General features: G+C 35.6%; 1 pseudogene across 1 annotated transcript in view; it reads left to right on the top strand.

Annotated features, from left to right (window-relative positions):
- The window catches only part of LOC306874250 (NALCN channel auxiliary factor 1-like), a 78,473-nt pseudogene extending 66,225 nt beyond the window's left edge, over positions 1 to 12,248 (top strand). Inside the window, exons 2-3 of the transcript in view lie at positions 10,090 to 10,265; positions 11,968 to 12,248. The product of the transcript in view is annotated as an NALCN channel auxiliary factor 1-like (transcript). The remainder of the gene's footprint in view (positions 1 to 10,089; positions 10,266 to 11,967) is intronic.
- Positions 12,249 to 13,232: the final 984 nt, after the last annotated feature.

Below are 13,232 nucleotides of genomic sequence, written 5' to 3'. Positions count from 1 at the left end.
GTCATCCATGTGGTAGACTGAGAGACATAAGACAGAGCATTAAGGCAGTATTTGGGTAATGCCTGCTGTCCTGTACACTACTGCCTAATTGAAATTCATGAGGAAAACACCATGTGAATGCCACCTCTCGAACATTTTGTTTTCCTCGAGAAGCAACTCAGCTGGGATCTGTGGGAACACATTTACAGTGCTTGAGACAAAATACATCTCTGATAAATACTGAAACACTATACTTTGCTTATTTGAGGTGTGTTGACTTGATGCAGCACTAGTCTGAACAGCCTAAATTGAAAGAAGCTCCATGATCAAAGCTCAGAGAAGCAGCTGCGATCATGGAAGTGGATGCTTTTGAAATTCACAAATCCATTTTAAAGTTCTACCTACACTGCTGTTGTGCCCTTGAACAATATTTGTCAGCTTTATGTAAAGTGTCAAAATGTAATTACAATTCACATAACTGAGGCATTAGCAAACTGTTCAATATTCTGAAAACGTTTAGAGAAAGATACATTCTTCATTGCTAACGCTTCAAAGTTGAAACAAGGGGAAAATATAGGGCTTTGATCTTTGGTATTTATTAAGGGCTAATTGAAGGAATTCTCTCTTAAACAACGCAGACGCTCTTTGAAGCTCGCTACCATTTAACAGTTCTTTGAATCTAGTCTTTAACCTTTATCTTCACATTTTTGGGTTGAAAATAAATGCGCAATTCCAAGACTGACAGGTTGAGAGGAGGGAAATTTCACAACTTGCTTGTTTGTTTGATTTGCAAACAGTCTCTGTCGAAACTGTGGGAGGGTGGCAGTGTTTATCGGGCCTTCAGAGAAAAGTGATGCTGGTGACATTTTGGCAACCCTTGAGCCTACAGTATGCAAGTGTAGGACACAAATGAACTCAAAGTCACTATTTTGAGAAAACAGAAAGAAGCTTAGACTCGGAGCTCTAAATATTCAGAGAGAGGAAGGTGTGTGTTATTGCCAGCCAATTTTTTGACAGCACCCGGGGCTGCAGCGTGAGTCAGCAGTGCAGATGTCTGCTGCTAGCACTGCTCACATCTGGAGAGCCAAGGACACACAACAAATGTCATCAACATGTTGTTTCATCTGGCTTCAAGGGGGCAGAAAAAAAACATCATCCTGATTAGTGGATCTAAACCAGCAGGGCCATGTCAGGGGTTGTTAGTCATGTCATGCCAGCGACCAAAAACTATAAATACAATTAGCTATATAAAAGGCACAAACAAGGTGAACAACAGTGCTATTATGTTCCTTTGACAGTAAAAACAACTAAGTCTTAATGGCTCATACAGCTGTAAACATTAGCTCATGGCGAGGGGCATCTAATTTCATTTTACAGTTTATAATGTAGCTCTGAATTATATTATGCATTCATGCATGCTGTTCGATAATTATGTTAAAGGTGAAGCATTTAATTTCTGCACCAAACAGAATTACAATATAATATAATGACTGTGTTCAAACAGGTTACATTATACACACTATACACTTGTCTGCTCTTCCCTTTCTTAAGACTATTTATTACAGAAATATATTTTTAAAAAGTCTACCTAACTGCAATTTGAATGTAAGGTTTTTGGACAATTCATTGGGTAATACTTTATTTCGATAGTCCATTTTGGACATTCTACTAACAGTAAGTAACTTTGCAACTACATGTCAACTAGCAGTCATTAGAGTATTAGTAGACTGTCTGCTTAATAAATTCTAACACTTTATTTTGATGGGTCCACAACATACAACATACTGAGTATAGAAACTTTGCAATTATATGTCAACTTATTCTACTACCCTTAAACCTAAAAAAACAGTCTACTCTGAGAGTTAATTGACATGAAGTTACAAAGTTACTTATAGTTAGTAGAATGTCTAAAGTGGACTGTCAAAATAAAGTGTAACCATGAATTGCTTTTTAATTACAATTAAAAGAAAATGTTTTAAGTTTCAATTAGTATTTTAATGCAATAAGTTAAACTTAAGAGTGCTTTTTTTATGCTTGTAATTAGTACATCTTTATAGGTTATTTTATAATTATTTCTGTTGTCTTTGAAATATGGTTAAAGTGTTCTTCCAAAATTACTGACAATCATTTATGGTAAACTAAAATATATTTTAATGTAATTTATTTTACGTCATGTGTTTAAATATATTTATAATTACAAATTTGTAATGACAAACTTGCAGTTTAGTATATTTAAAACATTAACTTTAAATATAACATTGAATAACACACTACATTTAAAATAATAATCAAGTACTTTACATGTGCTTTAGTGTCTTAGTCCACACAACACAAATAAGTGTACTTAAAAGCATGAAAAAGATTGTAAAACAAAGATTTAAAATGTACCTTAGATGTACCTTTTAATTTGACATTTTTCAAACCTTAAGTACACTTAAGTAGCCTTATATTTTATTAATATTACATTATCTGCAACTTACACAAGTACAGTATATATATATATATATATATATATATATATATATATATATATATATATATATATATATATATATATATATATAAATATATTTAAGTATACTACAAGTGGACATTCAGTACTATTAAGTGCAGTTCTTAGCCAGTAAACAGATAATGGCAAATTTACATCAGGGTGAGCCTATGTTGCCATGTTGGAATAATCAGGATTGCCAAAACACACAGCAATATTTTGATAGCATATTGATAATAATTAATACAGACTTTGCCAATGAATTAGTGATTAGTCAGGTCTTTGTGTTGTGCATGGTGACATAAAACATAAAACACCAAATAAGGGAATATATAGGTCTATCTTTTAGAAGATTGGTGTTCCAACTCCACCAGAATTCCAGAGTCCTGTAGATCAATGCCAAGGCACAGTGAAGCTGTTCTTGTGGCATAAAGGTACCCGCCCTAAGATATATGTGTTTCTCTTATTTTGTCACCTGTCTGTAGTTTCATGTGGTCAGTTTGCTATGTCAGGTGATTTGACAGTGCTGGTGTTGTTCAAGAGGTTTTTCAGCAGTACAACTACTTTGGTTTTAATGTTGTCTTGCAGGGATGTGTATTGCGTAAAACAGCATAGCACTGACAACAGAGCCTTTAACGGCAAGCAAGTGATTAAATAATGCTGTCATCAATTTCAAATATTTTATAGAGCAAGCAGGGGCTTTTGACCTGGGTATGAGGACCTACATAGGGCCATGATGTAAAAATTTGAAAGAAACCTTTGTAACCTTTATATTGTTCCTCATTGTAACCTTTATATTGCTTACTGGGGGCTGTAAGTCTACGGAGCCCTTTAAGAGACATGGTGGTGGGAAAAATTTGTGGTGGGTGGAAAAAATTCGGGGTGCGTTCTCTCGAGAAACTTTGCGTTCCGTCGCAAAGATATTTGAGTTCCTTTCGCAAAACTTTTGCGTACTCTTGCAAAACCAGTTGAGTTTGGACAAACTCTTCCTGTTTACTTTACAGCTTGCAGTGGTTCACACAGCTCCGTATATTCACAATGGAGTGGTTCATAAAGTATTATTTTGAACTTGGACTCAAATAAAGAAATACATCAGTGCTTAGTTGAAGGCACGGTTTTGGGACATTCTAAAATACTTAAAGTGGCTTAATGTTTTAAAACAGTGACATTGGAGGACCAAATTCGATAATAATAAAAGCTGATAAAATTGTTGGGCTAATATTAATAACCTTATTAATAATATTACTAAGCAGAATAGCCCAGAATATGAACGCAACACCCTGCACGTAAGCTTTTTCTCCTCCATAAAAAGCTGAAGGTAGGCTAATGAATGAAAACGGTGATTTAAAAATACCAAATCCGTTGCATTCATACTCTGGACTATTCTACTTTATTTTAATATTATTAATAAGGTTATTAATATTAGCCTAATAATTTTATTACCATTTATGTCACTGTTTTAATACATTAAGCCATATTAAGCATTTTAGAGTGTCCCAAAACCGTGCCTTGAACTAACCACTGACTGTATTTATTTATACTTGAGTCCAAGTTCAAAATAAAAACTTTATTATGAATCGCTCCATTGTGAACATACGAGCTGTAACCACTGCAAGCTGTGAAGTAAACAGGAAGCGGTTGTCCGAACTCAACTGGTTGGTTGAACGTAAATATCTTTGTGAGAGAATGCAAACATTTTGCAAGGGAACGCAAAAGTTTTGTGCGAGAACGCAAAACATTTAAAAAATATTTTTTTCTCCCACCCCAAATGTTTTTCCACTCACCCCGAATTTTTCCCACCGCCATGTCCCTTAAAGTGCTCCGTAGTAAGTCAACATTCTCTGTAAATGATATTTAATTTACAATCATGAGTTTTTTAAAAGATTTATTTATTTTTGGTATTTTTGGTTTGATTTATTGTAGTGGGAGAGAGAGGGGGAACAGGATCGGGAAAGGTTTGCGAGCCGGGACTCGAACTCGGGACGCCAAGAGCGCAGCATGTTGGCACGCTGCCTACGAGGATATCGCGCCCTAACAATCATGTATTTTTTATGTAATTCCATTGTTGTATAGTTAAGTTTATATATTATTGCAAAAATGAATAGAAATATTATATGACGCAATCTTAATACAAAGTCAATGCTTTCTAAGTTAAAACAAACAAACAAAAATATAAACCGTGACAAAGCATGTACACTTTATATTTTTGCTCACTGTGTATTGCATATCACCTGGGGACCCACAGCACAGCACATTTTGTCTGTCTTATCTGACAGACTCAGTTCAGTACCACTCTCTGCTATGATTTGAATCAGGTGTATTAAATAAGGAAGTCATACAAAATATGCAGAGCTGGGGGTCCTCCAGGGCCCCATTCTTTGTCCACAATAATACATCTGATATGATGTGACAAACCTTAGATCTTCTAATCATAATTCAACTCTGGCAAATTTGGCTCTTCAAATGCATTTGCGAATTTGATTAAAGCATCAAAATGATGTTGTCTGAGATTACTGTGAATTCTCATTGGAAAAGGCAGATGTATCGATACTTACAACCATGGTCAGCAAAGCAGTGACTGGCTGACAGTATGACAGCAACAAAATCACATCATCAGTAAGAGTTTTAGACAAGTAGAGTATCTTTACAATATCAATATCAAAACAATATGAATATTCAATTTCAATGACAGGGCAGATGGTACTTTTTACAAAGTTCCCTGTATCTCTTGCACCATATCAAGCACAGTAGCTGCCATCACTCAAATTAAAGGACAGCACTGGACAGGATGTGGAAAATCTGATTAGCCAAAGTAATAATTAACTGACTTTGTTATTTTTGTTGCCCTACTCTGAATTTTACATGTTACATTTACATAATCGGAATAGGAAAAACTACTTTAACGTGACCTTTAAGTCCAACTGCTGCTGATTTGACACACATGACTATCTCTGGATGTTAACTTACACACTCATTGGCTCAGAATCACACCCAGTATTGCACAAACTCCAGGTTTCTTAATCTAATCGTGTTCTGTAATAATGTGGCAAGTCTTTTTTTCATGTAATTAGTTAACATTGATGCATTATAATGATCCTCGGAAGCACTTTAATTAGATTTGAATCATTAATGAGAAACTCATGGTTAATGAAGTTTGATTGGACATGTGAGTGTGCAGAGACAGACCCACATGTACGCTTGCACAACACACACACACATCACGTTACTAAATGAAGGGATTTAGATAAATTAAACATTTTTGTAAAGTGTTATTTCCGAGAGTAAAGAGTGTTTGTGCATATGTGTATGTGTGTATGTGTGTGTGTGTGTGTGTGTGTGCGCGTGCCTATATTTTGAGGACAAATTTGTACTCCCAAAACTTATTCTCCCAAAACCTCCTTTTGGGGAGATCCTTATTTGTAAAAAGCATAAAAATAACACATTTAAAGAAAGTTCTCTGTTTGTGTTTGCAGTAACAAAGAACAAGAGCTTATTTTGGATACTGTCTTCCTATCGACTGACATCTGATTGCATTTTTAGTGTTCACGCTTTGTAAACAACATATGCTCTTTTTTTACCTCTTCATTTTTTGAAGGAAATTGATGAGGATTTTTTTTCCACTGTACTAGAATTTTTGGAGATTACTTGAAAACTGGATAATTTAATTAAAATATTGAAAATACAGTTTTGACAGCTAATGCTCAGTTCTAAATGCACTGCACATCAAATTTTGTTTGCATATTAGAATTAATTTCTTTCTGTTAGTCAATACTTGCAATGTCTACAAGGTCAATGTCATATACAGTACACCAAGTATTTTACAGGTAGTGTGCTGCTTATTCATACATAATAGTACCTTTTTCTGTTTCTTTTATAGGGGTCAAATGTGCAATTCAGTCATGCTTGTTAAGCTTCACAGAGCCACAATTCCTTGATGAAAAAAACCAACAACTTCCTTTTTCATGGCGTTAATTTTTCTCTTCTAATCCTTCACTGATGCTGTTCATTTGCATGACCATGACTTCACTGATAACGACTGCATAACCCTTAACCTTGGCTCATGGCCATATGGTCATAAGAAATCCCTTGAGGCATTGCGGTGGATACTCATATTTTACCATCTAAGTGCCTGAAGGTATTGCACGATTTTTGACCTCCTGTTACCATTGAATGTGATGTGGGAGGATTCACATTTTTGTTTTCATAGCCTTAGAACTTTCACGGTTGTAAAAATGTTGTGTTGATGGTTTTTAATTTAAATAATTTAATTGTTGCTCTTGACCATGCAGTAGACCCTAGTCAGGGGAAAGTGGCATATTTAATTTCTGTCAGCAATAAAAACAAGGCTGTGAGTGACTGCAGTTCCTCCACCCTCCATACGTCCACGCATTCCCTTGTTCAAAACATCAAGAAAACAAGATTCTGATGAAACTAGATATATTTGTCTTTTGTAACTAATGACAAGAGATGAGGCGAGTATTATAAATTAAATATATAAATTAAAATTAGTCTAATAAAGAAACATGGCATGTAGAAGTTGGCCTTCAGCAGAAAACTCCACCATCTTGTTTTTACAGAGCGGTAGATGTGACTTGTCACTCTTGCAGTCTCACGGAAAATACCAAAGACGCCCCAGCAGGCCTGACTGACAAAAAAAAAAAAAAAAAAAAACAGAACATAAAATCTCAGATGCTAAGGATTCCATTACTACACTGTATCTTTACATAGCAAATAGTTATTTTCTGATTCTATATGCAAAAATTTTAATTCAGCTTCCATTAGGTTTTAACTTCTTTTTACACATTTGATGAACTGTATGTGTGTTGATCAGTGTTAATATGTGAATAAAAGTCTTAATTAAATCTGTTCATCATATAAAGCGATTACATCAAGTCAAGTAAAATCACATTTATATATCACTTTATACAACAACTTCTTAATAACAGTGTCAATGTTGCAGAATTCATCGATTCAGTTTCATATGTAAAGCAGTAGTGTCATTATTCAGCTCAATTCAGATCGGCGTTGACTCAGATCAGTTCAATAACTTTGTCAATTTAATCTAATATGAAATGAGTTTAGTTCAGCTATAATCATCTCTACAGAAGACAGTAGTGTCATTCAAATCAATACATTTCAATGTTGATTCACTTTAGCTCAGTCATTGTCAAAGTTTATCAGTCATGAAACTCAATTCAACTATAATTCATGTCTTTAGAAGATGATAGTGTCATTTTAGTTACATTTTTTCAATTCAATTATTATAACTGATAAATAATAACTCGGTCAATGTTCCAATGTTCATAAATTATGAAAAGAGTTCAGTTCGGCTGTAAGCAGAAGCCAACAGTGTCATTATTCAGGGCAAAATATTCAGTATCTTTTCAGAAGACTTATTAAGCAGCTTGATTTGTTTGGATGCTCTTATGAATGTTTTGAAACTTGAAGATTTTGGTGGAATGGACTTTCAATGGAGAGAAAGAAATCTCAGGTTTCATTCTTACATTCATTATTACATTATTCATTCTTATATTCATTCTTATATCCAACAACTAAACACTTCAATCGCTTAATCGGAGACATTCTTGTCTTCCCCTGCACCGGAGTCGACACAATGGCGGACAGCTCTCAGCTCACTCAGGGCGGGTCTAAGATAAGACGACCTTGTCAATCAACTATCATGGGAGTGGTCTGTACAGAACTACGTCATTCTGACAGGAATCTCAGAACAGCCTGATTTTAGAAAGGGGATTTTAAAACAAGGATTTAAAAAAAAAAAACACTGGGTGGATTTTTATCATTATAGGATGGTTGTGTACACACACTTCCAACACACATTTATGTTCAAACAACTTGAAAAGGGAATTTTGCATCCGATGACCCCTTTAAACCCATATATCTTACTAACAAGAAACTATGCTTCTAACCACAGGTCGAGAGCTGTAGTTCAAACCACGTAAGTTTGTGACGCTGATTGCGAACGTTCGTTTGAACTATGGTTTCAGGAAGCACTGAATCGTTGAACTATGCTGGTAATGACGTAACTTGCAACCATAGCATTGCATCAATGATCTGGTTGTTCTGTAGCTCACTGGACTGCATGACCTTCAGTGAATAATGACTTAAAGTTTGTATGGTCCTTACAAAAAGCTATCATATGGCTTCAGAAGATGTGAAAGTCTATTTTTCCTGAATTTATTTGACCTTTTTAATGTATTTTTTATCTTTGGTTCATACGTTGAGTTACACCCATGTCACAGGAAGCTTTCTTCCTAAACACGTACAATAAGTGCAAATTTATGATGTGACAGCTCTAGATTTACAGTAAACCAAAAAAAAAATGTTTCGCTTCCATCTGGTATGCGATGGGTGAGATGGGGGTCAGCAGCCCCCAATTGCGTGTCATTTCCTGTTATTCTGTTAAAGATGTCTTGTTTTTAAAGACGTTTTAAGAAGAGAGAGAGAAGAAGATAGAATCCTCTTAGAAACCAGCCTTCACAAATCAGACTGCAGTACTGGATTCTCTGACAGCCAGACAGTTCTAATGACGACCTGGTTTTCTATGCCTCCTGTTCTCTTTTTCAACACACACACACACACACACACACACACACACACACACACACACACACACACACACACACACACACACACAGTCACACACACACACACACAGTCACACACACACACACACACACACACACACACACACACACAAACACACACACACACACACACACACACACGTGGATGCTCTGGCATCTTCCCTTTCCTCAACAGCAGGCTGTGCTGTGTGCTATGTAGGGCAAAATAAATGAGCAAAGTCTATTCTTATAGCACCGTGGAGTCCTCTGCCCACCCCTTGCACTGCCCACTGCGCTTCTCTGCTACTAACTCACTTCATTATATAGCGTGAAACTATCATTTTGTCACAGTGATGTTGCAGTAGGCGTATTTGGTTAGACGATCAAAGGTACATCATAAAGCAGCAGTGTTTTTATGAGGTCTGCGTGACCTGGTTGGGCCTCTGTGTATGTCACTGAGGCGGCGCAGGCAACTGAGCTGTTGTGAGACAAATAAACGAATCTAGCAAACTGGTCCGAAGTGGAGAGCTGTGCAACTCTCTCATCTGCTGGTCACTTTGAGTACTGCACAATTGATTGATGGTGATATTGGTTTAAATCCTTTGCTACAACTTGTCACTGAATGGTATATGAAAAAAAGTGATGCTTGCTATGGCATTGTAGTGACGGTGAAGTCAGTAACTCAAGAGTTTAGTGCTCTTTTCAATGCCCTTTCAGTGGGGACTGAGGTTTTCAAGCTTCAAAAAGAACCATGGCAGTATCGTAAAACTCTATTTTACATCTATTTTAAGTCTTTTGAAGGAACATGATAGCTTTGTATGAGGAGAAGACCAAAATTTAGGTTGTTATTCACTGAAAATCTTAACGTTTGCCCTAATTTTCCCTAATGACTTCATGAGAGATTCATAAGAGTATGGTGAAAAGCATTTCCAACTTAAAAATGTGTGAAATCCGACCAACAGGTGTTTGAAAGTTTAATGGTTTGCGTTCATTCATTCTGTTTATGTGTTTCTTTCTTTCTTGCTCTCTCTGCAGACTGTCTACAAGCCCTGGCTCTGCGCTCAGTATTTCCAGAGTCCTCAGTCAGGCTGCAGTCATAAGATTCCCTGTGAACAGTACTGTCTTGAGGTCCAGCAGAGGTGTCCATTCATATTGCCTGACAATGATGACCTTATACATGGTGGAACTCCCAGTTTTATATGTGCAGGTTGGTATACAAATATTTGCGAACTCCGTATAGTCAGAACCGAATTGTACTTTGTGAGATCTATTGTGCATTATGCACCATAAATATATGTTAATCATCACTGAAGTGCTGATAATATCATGTTTTGTGTCAAGCAGAATTCTAATGCTAGTAATAAAGCAATGAACAGTCAAAATGTAACCATTAAAATTATCAAAATCTTGTATCTGCATTTAATCATTACAATAAAGTCTTTAAAGTAAAAACAAAGTACAGTCTACTCATAGGTAGCTTTTTATCAAATCTTATGTTCAGTAGTAGGAGACAAGTCTTAATTAATAGCATCAATACAGCAAAAAAGTAACACATTAAGCACATCAAAAAGATCCAAAGCAGCAAGATCAGCAGGAAACCAAGTTTGATTTAAATAATGATAATCATTTAAAAATCATGTTATTGTTTCATAGAGCAGAGCTCGTTCATTTCTCATGTAAATACATTGGAAATACTGAAATGAAACTATTTGGATTATCATACAGATTTTTAGTGTCATCTGTTGGACAATTACTGAAACTGTCAGACCTCTGCTCAAAACAAAACAAAACTCTTTAAACAATAATTTAGTAGTCATTTAATGTAACATGAGAAACTGAGCAACACATCCACTGCTTTCTTCCCTTTGAAATGAGCTACATTATATACATTCAATTTCCATGTATGAAATTGTTCTATATAAAACATAAAAACAGATATGCAAGGCATTAAAAAAATGGGACAAATTTATATAGTAACATATATATCTTGCCAAATCAAATATATATGTCGATGTACGGTATGTGTACTACATTTATGGACATATATGTCATGTAGATATATAACCATCCTAAAACCCATCAATACACATTGATATTGTTGACATATATGGTTGCTACATATAAACATTAATTAAATATATTATTAACATACAGTATGCTATATCTTCAACTAGAGAATGCATGTATGTAAAAATTATATATGGCCTTATAAGCAACATACACACAATATCACTAAATTCTCACGCAATATTGCATATATCTCATTTCTGTATGCCGCATAACAATCTTCACGTACATCACACTAATCTCTTATACTCATCAATAATAATATAATTCAATGATAATATAATTCTGTAATCAATGAATAGTTTAGTTATAATAATAATATTAATAATCAACATTATTTACATAATTTAGCAGATTGTTTTAAATGAGGAAAAGCTATTCATCATATAGGAGCCAACAATATTAACACACAGAAGCATCTTTGTATTTAACACTGCAGCCTTATACTTTTCTTTAATTCATGATGAAACAGCCAAATTCTTTTCAAAGCACGCACAAACACGTTACAAGTCTTCAAACTGCTTTAAAAACCTACTTTAATTTTTTAGCGTATGATGAAGTAGTTAGCACCTTTAAAACCTTTCACAAACCTTTTAAAACAAGATGAAACAACAAAATGCCTTTAACATGCATTTTAATGGACAGACCTTTTAATCCAAAGACTTTTTAATGCAAGATAGAATTGTTAATCATAAGATTTTATGAATATTCAGTTTATACAAATACCTTAGTGTTTAAAGTAATAATTTTAGGGCAACCCCAGCTAACAAAAATATGTATGTCCAATTTATTTTATATTTTGAAACAAAATTTTAACACTGATGTGTGTTTTTGCATACACCCCAGGGTTCAAACCAGACATCAAACAGGAGCCAGAGTGCTGTGATGTGCGGTGGGACAAGAAATCCAACAACCGCTCCCGCGGCACTTTAAAAAGAACTCACCCTTCCTGCCAGCACACATCCGTGACCTCCACGGGGGCTCCACGGCTCGGTCCGGGCCGGCTGAAACTTTGCTTGCTGGTCCTAGTTCTTCTCCACACTGTGGCTACCATGACAGCCAATCAGAACTCAACCTGCCTGACTGCTATCTTTTCACTGGACGACAACGCCCCGAGAGAAGAGTGATTGGACGATGCTGGGCTGGACAACTCTAGCATATCCGCATGCTCCAACACATCTTGCTTCGGGCTTGTCAGTAAAGAAGCCCGGCACTTAGAGAGAAGTTGAGTGTATCGGCTCTAAGTGAGGCTAACAGTCTCAACCAGAGAACACTTAACCACACTTGTCATCAGCACCTTGTGGGGTTTGGGGAAAACAGCGAACAGGACACAGGACAAAAGATAAGCATAATATGAAGAGTCAGAACATGCCCCCACAGAGACTTCTCACTCTCTTCTGGAACACACATTGTGACACACACACACACACACACACACACACACAAAATGTCATTTCACTTTGCACTAGGAGATTATCTAACTTTTCCCTTTTAGTTTCAGCTGTTATTTTCACTTCAAGATGGTTTTGACTTCTGTTCAGTGGTTTCAGAGCAACCTGGAAAGTGAATTGAGTGTCCATGGTCCTGTCAGTTTCTCTCTTTATATGTTGCGTGCCAGTATTTTGTGTATTTTGAAAATGAGTGTCACACCACACAAGTCATCAGCACCATTCAAACAGGATACAGGCTACAGATTCACATCTCTTTTTCAAATGCATACATTTTCATCCTAAATAAAATGTTTTTAAATTAAATGTACTCAAAGCCTCAAAATCAAAGCAGCAATTGGCATCCCATCTAATTAGTAAATGTTGTTTTTCTTCTCTGCCTTCTAAGAAACAGAAACACCCACCTTGTATTATATTAGAAAATTATGATTATTCCCCTAACTGTATGAACTGTATACAGTTTGTGTTAACTACCATGAGATAGTTCTGTTTATTCCAAGATCTTCATCTCCATATCATGTACACGACTTACTACTGATGTGCACTCACAGGAAAAAAAAAAACATACTGTAAGTAGATAATAACATAAGCTGTCACTGTACCCTTTCAAAAGGTACTAAATGCTAATATGTACCTTTAAGATACTGATATGAACCTATTAGG

The sequence above is a fragment of the Barbus barbus genome, assembly GCF_936440315.1.
Source record: "Barbus barbus genome assembly, chromosome: 8".
Lineage (NCBI taxonomy): Eukaryota > Metazoa > Chordata > Actinopteri > Cypriniformes > Cyprinidae > Barbus > Barbus barbus.
This window is presented reverse-complemented; position numbering and strand designations above follow the sequence as displayed.